Consider the following 10,986-nt stretch of genomic DNA (forward strand, 5'->3'; position numbering starts at 1 on the left):
CCCCCGCCCCCGCCCGGCCCGCCGCCCGCCCCGGTCCAGCCGCCATGCCGCCTGTTCTTTGTTACATTCGCCGGCTGCGGGCACCGTGGGCGATCGGAGTCAAAACCCGGCTGGATTTCCCGGAGCCGCTCCGGGATCGCCCTGCGCGTCGCCAGCCCGCCCGCCGCCGGCCCCGCCGCGGGCCCCGCCGCCCGCTCCCCCAGGCCCGCCCGCTCGGGGCGCGGGGCCGGGGCCGCGCTCGCCCGTGGGCGCGGCGCTGGGGGTCCTCCGCCCCCGGTCCCCGGCCCGCGGTCCCGCCCCCGGGCGCCCTCGTCGCCGACGGTGCCTCGTGATGTCACTCCCCCCCGTCCTGGGCCCAGCCCCCGGGGGTGAATGGGGAGGGTCCCTGGACCCCCAGCTCCTGCGGTTAGCAAGGCAGACCCCAGGATTCGGGCGACGGGGCTCCCCAGCCTCCCCCCGCCGCCGCCCCGCCCCGAGCACCCTGCATCCTGTTTGTGTAAACCCTTGGGTGGCAGAGGCAAGGTAGTGAAATCCGTGGACAGGTGACATGTGCCCGCCCTCGGGGTGGGTGGCTGTGCTGGAAAACGGCGCGCGGGCGCCGCCCTGGCGCGGACAGGTGGACCAGCCGGCCATGTGGCCTCTGGCGAGGGGACGGGTATTCGCGATGAAGGTCAGCTTTGAGAAGACAAGTGAAAACGCATTATGGAAATATCCACCGTGCTGATAGCTATAGTTGTTATGTGTTAATCTCTATTAGCTCTTAAGGTAGTAGATGAGATTTCCTTTTTTTCCACAAAAGCTCAGAAATTGCCCCCCCTGCCCCACCAAGGGTAGATTAAAATGGTAGAAACAAGTGTGTGATCAGAGACACGTGGACCCGTGTACATATTTAAGCGGCCAACCCACAAAAACCACGTTTGCTTAAGCCTCTCTCATAGAATCTGGACTCACCAGATAAATTTGGAAAAACCCAGCTTGGTTCCTGGACGTGTTTTTAAGGACGAAAAGTAAATGAGCAAGTGGTCTTGTGACAGATCTTCAAAGGCAGGAGTGAGAACTCTCCCTGGAGAGTGTAATGATGTAGATACTTGGTTTTTATAAGTTAACCTCCCCCCCCACCCCCGCCCCCACCCAGTACACACAAAACACCACCGTATTTTGTTTCAGACCTGGACATTTTCACGTTTTCCACATTTTCATGGGTCCACTCTGCTTCTCTGGATTTCCTTGACATCACTGCCTTATGGTGAATGGTTAAGAAATAGAACTATAGTTTGAATTTTGAAAGGGAAAGATAGTAAGATTTATCCTGTATAAAGTTTTTTTCTCCTATATCTTTGATTCATATTTTTGCAAAAAAGCTGCCAACAAAGAATACAATATGTTCGATTTTGCAAGCAGAAGGAGTAGTTATTTTTTCCAGAAGACCAATAAATAAATTTAAAAATCACCCCCAATTACAAGGCTAATAGCTTTTCTGGGAACAATTATATTTGAGAAAGAACTCCGTTAGCTTGGGATATACCTCTCGTATATCATTCTTTTGATATCATCGTCTGTGTAGAAGGCCAGGGGAAGAACACTTCTCCCATTTTGCAGATTTAAGGGAGATTGAAGGCAGCTGTTTCTTGCACATGTGATTTGAGAGGCTGAGATTGTGGGCAAGGACTCAAATGCTTTCTCAGCCTCCTTTCCACAGTTGTGACGTATGACAATACCTGTCTTTCATCTCACATGGTTCACGCGTGCGCATGTTTATTGGCCGTCCACCCAGCAGCTTTCACGTGCCGGGCACTGCAAAGGGTGAGAGAGAAGGCCCTGCCTGGTAGACCGAATGCTCTGGAGGGAGGGAGGTGGACAGTGGTTAGAGCATGTAGGAGAAGGCAGGAAGGGTGACAGGTGGAGGTGGGGGATGGGCAGGGGTAGGCACACTTGGGCAGTGGGGACAAGGAAGGTCTGTCTGAGAAGGTGACATTCCAGTGGAAACCAGTGCCGCGAGGCCCTCAGTGGAGATCTGGGGTGAGGGTGTCTGTCACAGGCAGACGTGGCAAGTGCAAAGGCCCTGGGGTGGCAGCAAGCTTTGTGTGGCTGAGTTGGGGTAGCACAGGAGGGTGGCACAGGCTGTACTCTACTCAGAGTTTACCCTGAGAGCCAAGCAGACACCACTGGGGTCTGGGGCAGGGGTCCAAAGAATCTGTGTCTTTTTAGAGAGGACCCCATGGCTACCCAACAAGGTTCCCCTAGAAACAGGGTGGGGGCAGAGGGGAAATGAGGTGACAGGACAAAGCGTATTTCTAGAGTGAGGCAGGCCTTGCTGCTGGTTTGGGTGGGGAATGTACAGGGGGTGACAGGAGGTGTCATTCACTGAGGTGCAGGTGACAGGTGTGCAGGTTGAGGGGTGTTCAGGGAATCAGGACCTGGTAGACCAGCAGCATCTTCAAACTGCCCCTCGGGTGGGAGAAACCCTTGCCCAGGGCCCATGGTCCTGGTCATCACCTTCCTTAAGTGCTCCCTTACTAAGGAAGGGTCCCTCCCACTGTCCAGAAAATGGCGACCCCCCCAGCCCCAGTCTTGGTGTGGGCCGTGGTCAGCTCACAAATATGTGGCTATCACGGTGCATGGGAGACCTCGGCAGGTGGTCGTTGCTAAGTGGCGACTATAACAAAGCTCTTCCGTCCCAACTACTTGTCTGTGGGAGCAGGGTTTCCTGCACTCACATCTGTAAAAACGAAGGGTGGGAACAGAGTTGAATCGAATTCCATGATACGTGACTGGATTGGCGGAAAAGTCCTATTTATCTCATTAAACCCAGCTTCTGTGCTAGGTGACTGCTTACCAGTGTGGGCAGTATTTCCATCTTGATCAGTGGTGTCCCAGTTACTGGAACGATAGCGTAGTCCAGGAGCAATTAGCACAAACTCATGGTCATAGGAAATCAAGACTAATTTGATCTGTATGTGTAAAAGGTGATCAATAATCATTTCAAGCACAAACATAACACACTGGGTTTAACATCTGTGGTGATGGAAACGCACGATGGTAAAGACAGAAGTGCCGTGAGCCTCCTGACAGATGAAGAGCTTGTCCACATGCCTTGTGACCGGATGGCAGTGGGTGTCACGCTGTGGTGTTGCGATTCCAATAGATGTGTTCAGAAGAGCCACACAGCAGTTTTATTTTAAGAAGTTAATATTCATGATATGCTGGAGATTCCGTCCCTTGCAGCTGTTTAAAGTAAGGCTGAGCAGCTTACACTGTCAGCTGAAGGGCAAGAAATAGCATTTTGTAAAACACTTTGGTGGTACTGTCGGCAGAGAGGTCGGTCATGGAACCATGTGTCAGGTGGGCTCAGGGGCCTGGGTGGACTCGGGCATGGGAAGTGATGGCGGGTAAATGCCGGGTCCGGATGGAGAAAGGACCGAAGGGCCGGCCTGGGCTGCCCCACCGTGTGGCGGCTTGAGATGGGAGCACAGAGGGGCCTCGGGAGGAGCAGCGGTTGGGATGGAAAGACCAGGAGACCTCGCAGGAAAGGGTTTCCAGGGGGAGGGGGTGAATGCTGCCTCGGGGATGAAGGGGAGGCAGTCCACAGTGGAGGGCTTTGGTGGAGCCGTGAGGGCAGTTCTTCCCATTCAAGAGAGAAGCCGCCAGAGTCCTTCCCAGGATTTTTGCAATGAGAGGAGACAGAAGTGTGGCATTAGAGCCACAGGTAAAACTCTTTTGTTTTCACGAGTGAGCTCTGTTGAAGGCTGGTGTGAATAATCCAGAAGCATAACTCTGCAGCAGAGACAGGTGTGTAATAAGGGAGGTGCAGGTGGGGCGGGGCCTCCCGGGGAGACGTGGCTGCAGCGTGCCTGTGTGGTGAGTGACAGGTGTGGCCAGGAGGGCTTTGGAGAGGAGGGGCCATTTGGATTAGGTTTTAAAGGTTAGGTAGGAGTTTGGCAGGTGGAGGGAGTTTCTGGAGGAGGAAACAAGAGGAAGGGGTCGTGGAAGCTGGGAGGCTGGTCATGGATGGTTTGGGGTGGTGAGGAACCTTTTGCTGTCATGGGGCAGGGGACAGCTCAGGGTCACAGTGGGGGCCCAGTTGAAGCCTCTCATCCTAATAGCATCTGAGGAAGCCCAACTCTGGATGCTCCCCTGGAGTCTCCCAGAGCCTTTGGGGTCATGTTTCCGCAAACTTACAGAAAATTGAAGCGTGGGCTTGCCAGAGATGACGGCTTTCTTTACCTGAGAGGTGCTGGATGTTAGGGCTCCGTTTGACTTGTTTTCAATGTTCAGCACCATCTGCTTAAGCAGCTTAAGCGCTGAAATATTGCAGGTACCATCAGAAAACCCTCAATAAATGGCCTTCCACCATGATGAGGCCAGAGGCAAATGTTATAATTCGAGTGTCCCTAGATCATGATTCGTGTGTAGGGCCTGCAGGGGATGATGTGCCAGAACTGTCACTCCCTGCTTGCTGTCAGGGGGGAAGGGACCCTACCTGCTGGACAGAGAGTCTGTCTTGGGGAAGGAGGGTTCCCAGTGTTTTGTAACTCAAGGCCTTTGGCCTTTTGTAAGCTTAAAAATATATATGCTAATTAGTTATAGTAAGTTTGCCTTTTATTGTGACCAAAAACATAAGTGCAGTTTGGTGCCATATTAGTCAAGAGGTTTACAAAATCTGTTCTGACCAAGCCGCTTCAATTCTGTTCATTGATCCATTGCTTCCATGCCACCCGCCCCCTCCGCCCCTCTGGGCCCCTTTGTCCCGCACATCTGACTTCTCTGGACTTTGTTCTCTGTGATGTCTCTTTCCACTGTGCTCTCGCCCTTATGCTGAGAACGTGTGAGGATCTTTTCACCACCAAAGCTCCCAGGGTGCCTAGTTTTAAAATATCTTGTCTGTCTCACAAGGCCTATTAAGTAAGAATCAGGCCTCACATTCCCCTCTTTTCTTTTTCTTTTTGGTTAATCAAAAGATGATTGCCCGTTAGAGCTCTCATCAGCCTGAGAAGGCCAATCTAGCTCAGTTTCCATTTTTGAGATGGCAGAATGCAAACCTCTCTTGCCCCCTTTGCTCAGAAATCCCTCCTAAAGAACCAGATGTGAAAATCAGAAAAATAGATGTCATCTTGGATGAAACTAAGAGGTTCAGAAAGAGGAAACAGAAGAAATTATAAAAGAAATAACACAAGAAAATCTGAGGACTTCAGGACAGGAGAGCCAGGTTGAAAGGGCCAGCCCGAGCTCGGCACCAAGGCAGACCGTGAGAGTTCAGGGCCCTGGAGCTAAAACAGTCCAAGAGATCTGGGGGGAGGGAGTCACATACAGAGGGTTTGCTTGCTGGAAAGTCATCAGACTCCTCAGCTGGAGCATTGGAAGCTGAGGACGATGGAGTCTCACTTTCAACCTTCCTCAGGAAAACCACCGTGTACCAGGCAAAGCAGCTGGCCCGTGAGATTGGAGTAAAGACAGTGGCAGACAGGCAAGTCCTCTCAAGAGATTTACCTCCCAGGCACCATTCTAAGGAAACTACTGGAAAATGTGCTCCCCAGATCAAAGGAGTAAACCAAGAAAATGGAAGCAACGAGGGCTCAGGAAACAAGAGCTCCACACCCAAGAGGACAAACGACTCCCAGGTGACTGTGGAAGGAAGGCCCACGCAGCCAGTGGCAGACCTGAAGGGCGGTGGGACAGGAACGGGCCAACTAGAAAATGAGCAAAAGACACGAAGAGACATTTACCTAAGAGGATTTACAAATGGCAAAATAAGCACAGGAAAAGATGTGCAGTGTCATCAGCCATGAGGGAAACGCAAACTAAAGCCACAATGAGATACAACTGCACACGCGTGAGAATGGCTAAAATAAAACACAGTGACGCCAGGTGCTGCCAGGGACGCCAAGAAACTGGACCTTTCAGACGTTGGCAGTGGGGCAGTTTCTTTAAAAACTAAACATCACCTCAATAGGACCCAGTCATTGCATTCTTGGGCATTTATCCCAGAGAAATGTCAAATTATGTCCCAAAATGCACAATTGTTCATAGCAGCTTTATTTGTAATAGCCAAAAATGGGGACAAAACCAAGGCTCCTTCAGTAAGTGAGTGGTTAAACTCACATCACGGAGTGAGAAGCAGGAAAAGGGGTGAACTACTGATACATGTAACAACCCAGGGACATTATGCTGAGTGAAGAAAAATAGCCAGTCTCTAAAGGCCACATACTGTGTGGTTCCATTTGTATGACACTCTTTTTTTTGTTTTTTAACATCTTTATTGGGGTAGAATTGCTTTACAATGGTGTGTTAGTTTCTGCTTTATAACAAAGTGAATCAGCTATACATATGTTCCCATATCTCTTTCCTCTTGCATCTCCCTCCCTCCCTATATGACACTCTTGAAATGATAAAATTTGTAGAGTTGGAGAACAGATTAGTGGTTGCTAGGGGTTAGGGATGGTCAGGGCACAGGGTGTGACTATAAAGGGGCACATGAGTGAGGCCTTTCCAGTCATAGAACATTCCTGAATCTGGATTGTGGAGGTGGTCCCGTGAGCCTACACCTGTGATGAGAAGACATTGAATTACGTGCACAGTGCCAAGGTCAATATCCTAGTTTTGAGAGTGTGCTGCAGTTACACTCTCAAACTATGTATGTGATATACATAGTTGTGTAAGATATAACCCTTGGAGAAAACTGAGTGAAGGGTTCAGGGGACCTCCCTGTGCTATTTTTGAAACTTCCTGTAATTATTTCAAAACTAAAGATCTAGGGAGTATTCCATGTGTGGCTTACCTTGTATTTCTCTTGAGACCACTGCTTTGGTCACTGACAACGAGGGACTGCTAAGTCATCTGGGCCAATAGCAAACTTGCAGGACCTCAACCTTCATCACCTCTGTCCTTTATCCGTCCCCCTCCATCACATAGGCAGGCCAGGGACGGCCTGGGAAGGCCGAGCCAGATTAACAAACAAGCGATAACCTTCGTTTCATACTTATATCAACAACCTTCTTGAAAGAGCCTTTTTCTTTGAGTTATTTTAAGCTACGTGTCTTTTAAACTTGTGAAGTTTTCACTTTCCAGTGTTTCAAAACTGATTGTTTTTTCTAAACCCCAGCTTCTGCAGATCACATTTAAAAATAATCCTTATCGGGACCTGGTGGTCCAGTGGTTAAGACTCCTTGCTTCCACTGCAGGGGGCACTGCAGGGTTCAATCCTGGTTGGGGAACTAAGATCCCACGTGCCACGCGGCAAGGCGAAAAAAAAAAAAAATTCCTTTTCACCTTGCACGCACTAGGACAGCTACTGTCAAAAAACCCAGAAAATCACAAGCGTTGGCAAGGGTGTGGAGGGAATGGAAGATGGTGCAGCTGCCATGAAAGGCAGTATGGTGGTTCCTCAAAAATTCAATGTAGAATTGCCGTATGATCCAGTAAGTCCACTTCTGCTTATAGACCCAAAAGAGTCGAAGGCAGAGACCCGGAGAGGTATTTGCCCCTTGTTCATAGCGGCTTCATTCACAGTAGTTAAAACGTGGAAGCGACCCAAGTGTCTATCGACAGGTGAATAACGATGGGGTATTATTCAGCCTTTAATAGGAGGGCCATTCTGACACACAGTCCAACGTAGATGAACCTTGAGGACGTGATGCTGAGTGAAACAAGCCTGTCTCAGAAGGAGGAACACTGTCTGAACACCTACAGGAGGTATTTTGAGGACTTGGAATCTGAGCGATTGTTGTGGTTAAGAGAGTTCTGTCCCACGTTTGGTGTATGGTTCCCCTTCCAGGACCTGTTTCCCGGGGAATCTGGATCGAGCTGGTCTGTGCTGGGACGCGGGGGTGGCTCGTCTTACCCTCTCTTTCCTCTCCAGGTGGTGTTTGACCAGCGGCAGGCTGGGGAACACTCCCAGGGGCAGGCGATCTGTAGAACTGCACTGTGTTTTTATAGAAAATTTGTGTGAAACTGGCAACAGTCCGATGAGGTTTCTGGGCCGTCTGAGCTGGGGGTGGCGGCAGGGTGTCTGTCTGCGTCCAAGTTCTGGGTGATGAACGTTCGCAGCCGTAGGAGGGGACCTGGTCCCTGACCACCTGCCTGAGAGCCAGACTCGGCCTCCCGGGGCCCTCGGAGCACCAGGCAGGGAAGCTGGGAGTGGCCCGGAGCTTGTTTTTGGCGCGTTGAGCTGCCGCCGGCTTCCAGGCGGAGGTGCGGCCGGGGAGCTGGGTGTACGTGTGGGACCCCGAGTAGGGTCGCCAGCGTCCCCGTGGTATTAGCAGCAGCCACAGAAGCAGGTGTGACTGCCTGGGAAGCGGGTCCAGCACGAGGAGGGATGAGAAGGGGCCGGTGCTGAGCCCACGGGAGCTAAGACAGCGAGCGGGTGGCGGAGGAGGACACCCCAGGGGCCGGAGCGCCCTGGGGTGTCCGAAGCGCCCTGGGGTGTCCGAGCAGCTCGGGGCGGTTGGCTGGGAGAGGAGTGGCTGTGGAGGAGGGGAGAGCAGTCAGCCACATCCAGCGCGACCCAGAGGTCAGGTGAGGTGAAGAAAAAGATGTTTAGCGGACTAGGCATGCGTCCAAGGCCAGCTTTGGGGGCAGGACGCAGAGTCGGCGGGAGAGGAGGACCCGGGAAGAGTGTGTTGGCACCATTTACAAATAGCTTTAGTATGAACCCACAAAACAGTGGACAGGCGGGCAACGGCCGACCGCACGTGTCCATCACCAGCTCAGCTGCTGTCGCCCAGGTCTGACTTCCCCCTCCACCCCGTGCAGGACTCCCCACCAGTAGGACCTCGAGGCAAACCCTGGTCACATCATTGCGTTTGTAAATATTTCAGTCTGTGTCTCTACAGGAGAAGGACTCTAAAAATAACCACAATACTGTTAACCCACCTAAAACATTTAACACTGGCTCCTTAACATGGTCAAAATCTGGTCAGATATCCAGTTGGTATTCAGAGATCCAGTTGTCCGATAAAAGTCATATGTGCTTTATCTCCACCAGGATCCAGACCATTCCCACGCATTGTGCTGGAAGTTGCTTTGGAACTACAGTGATCTGATTTCACTGGTTTTGATGAGATCACTGTAGGTTCCCAGGTGGTTATAAGGAAGAACACAGAGCGATCCGTGTATCCTTCATCCAGTTTCCCCCAGTGGTACCATCTTGCACACCTCCAGTACCGGGTGGCAGCAGGGATGGTCACCTTGACGCAGTCCAGATACAGAATGTTTCGGCCCCGCAAGGAGCCCCCTGGTGCCCCCTTATAGCCTCCCGCTCTTTCCTCCCACCCCTCTCCCTCCTTTACCCCCAACCAACCAGTGCTCTAGTCCCCTTCTCAATAATTTTGTCATTTCAAGAATGTTATGTGAATGGGATCATACGGCACGTAACCTCTGAGGATTGGCGTTTTTCACCCAGCAGCATCTGGAGATTCATCAAGATCGGTTGTGTGTGTGTCAGTGGTTTCATGTTTTTAGTTGCTGATTAGTATTCCAGGCTGTGGATGGACCACAGATTACTTTGTTTAACCAGTCACCCAGTGAGGGACTCTGGGTTGTTTCCAGTTTGGGCTCTTAGGAATAAAGCTACCCTCAGTAGTCGTGCACAGGTTTTTTGTGGATGTAAGTTTCCATTTCTCTGGGATAACCGCCCACCAATGCCATTGCCGGGTCATAGGCCATGTTGGTTTTATCAGAAACTGTCAAATGGATTTCCACTCCCACCAGCAAACACAGATGCCCCGGTCCCCTCATCCCCACCGGCATCCCGCCGTTCTGAAAGGTGTGGAGTGGTGTCCTTGGCGGTTTCTACTTGCGTTTCCATGGCAGCTAATGACGTTGGACATCTTTTCATGTGCTTATCTGCCATTCCAGTGTTTTTGTTGATGAAATGTCTATTCATGTCTTTTGCCCATTTTCTAATTGGCTTGTTTGCATTTTTACTATTGGGTTTTGAGAGTTCTTTGCATATTCTGCATATGGTTACGTGGTTTGCAGAAATGTCTCCTGGTCTTTACATTGTCTGTTCATCCTCTTAACAGCATCTTCTGTAGAGCAAAAAATGTTAAAATTTGGTAAAGTCCCGTTTATCAATTTTCCTTTAGTAAACTATGATTTTGGTGACAAGTCTAAAAACTGGCTAGTTCTAGATCTCAAAGATTTTCTCCTGTTTTTCTAAAAAAATTTACTGTTTTATGTTTTAAGTCTCTGATCCATTATGAATTAATCTTTGTGTGAGATGTGAGGTCACAGTTCTTTTTTTGTTCTTTTTTTTTTTTCTGCCTCTGCATGTCCAGTTGCCCCAGCACCATTTGTTGAAAAGACCATCCTTCCTCCACTGAGCTGCTTTTCCCCTTTGTCCAAAATCAGTCGAGCATATTTCTGTGAGTCTGTTCTCCATTTCCATTGATCTGTGTGTCTATCCCTCTACCAATACCAAAGTCCTTATTACTGTCCTTTATAATTAAGCTTGAACCAGGTAAACTGATTTCTCTCACTCTAGTCTTCTTTTTCAGCATTGTTTTTAACAGTTGTAATCATGGGGGCTGGCGAGTAAACCTCAGGTGTCACAGAGAGCATCTGCCCCAGATCTCCCCTTGCTCCCCATTTCCCACCAAGTTACACACAGATACTCCTGGTCTAAGCCTAACTGACCCTCATGACAAATCTCGTTTCCTGACATGATTACTGTGGTCTCCCAGTGCTTTTTGCAGTAGTAATCATGTAAGTGTTAAAAAGATTGAAGGTTAAGCAGCAGTTCTCAGACTTGAGCTGCATCAGGATAACCTGGAGGTTTGCAAATACACAGAGTGCAGGGCCCCAGCCCAGCAGGTCTGGGGAGGGGCCCAAGAATTCACATTTCTGAGAAATTCCCAGGTACTGCTGGTGCTACTGTTTGATGGTCCAGGGACCACACTGAGAACCACTGATATAAGTAAGTTTCCCCAGGATCGGTGGTTAAAATGGCTGAATATCACACTTTGAATATTTTTCTGTCATTTTCCCTAC

At 50.3% G+C, this 10,986-nt stretch overlaps 1 protein-coding gene across 1 annotated transcript in view; it reads left to right on the plus strand.

Moving 5' to 3' along the window:
• PRDM15 (PR/SET domain 15) overlaps window positions 1–10,986 on the plus strand; it is a 60,115-nt gene that overhangs the window by 160 nt on the left and 48,969 nt on the right.

The sequence above is a fragment of the Lipotes vexillifer genome, unplaced genomic scaffold, assembly GCF_000442215.2.
Source record: "Lipotes vexillifer unplaced genomic scaffold, Lipotes_vexillifer_v1.1 scaffold478, whole genome shotgun sequence".
Classification (NCBI taxonomy): domain Eukaryota; kingdom Metazoa; phylum Chordata; class Mammalia; order Artiodactyla; family Lipotidae; genus Lipotes; species Lipotes vexillifer.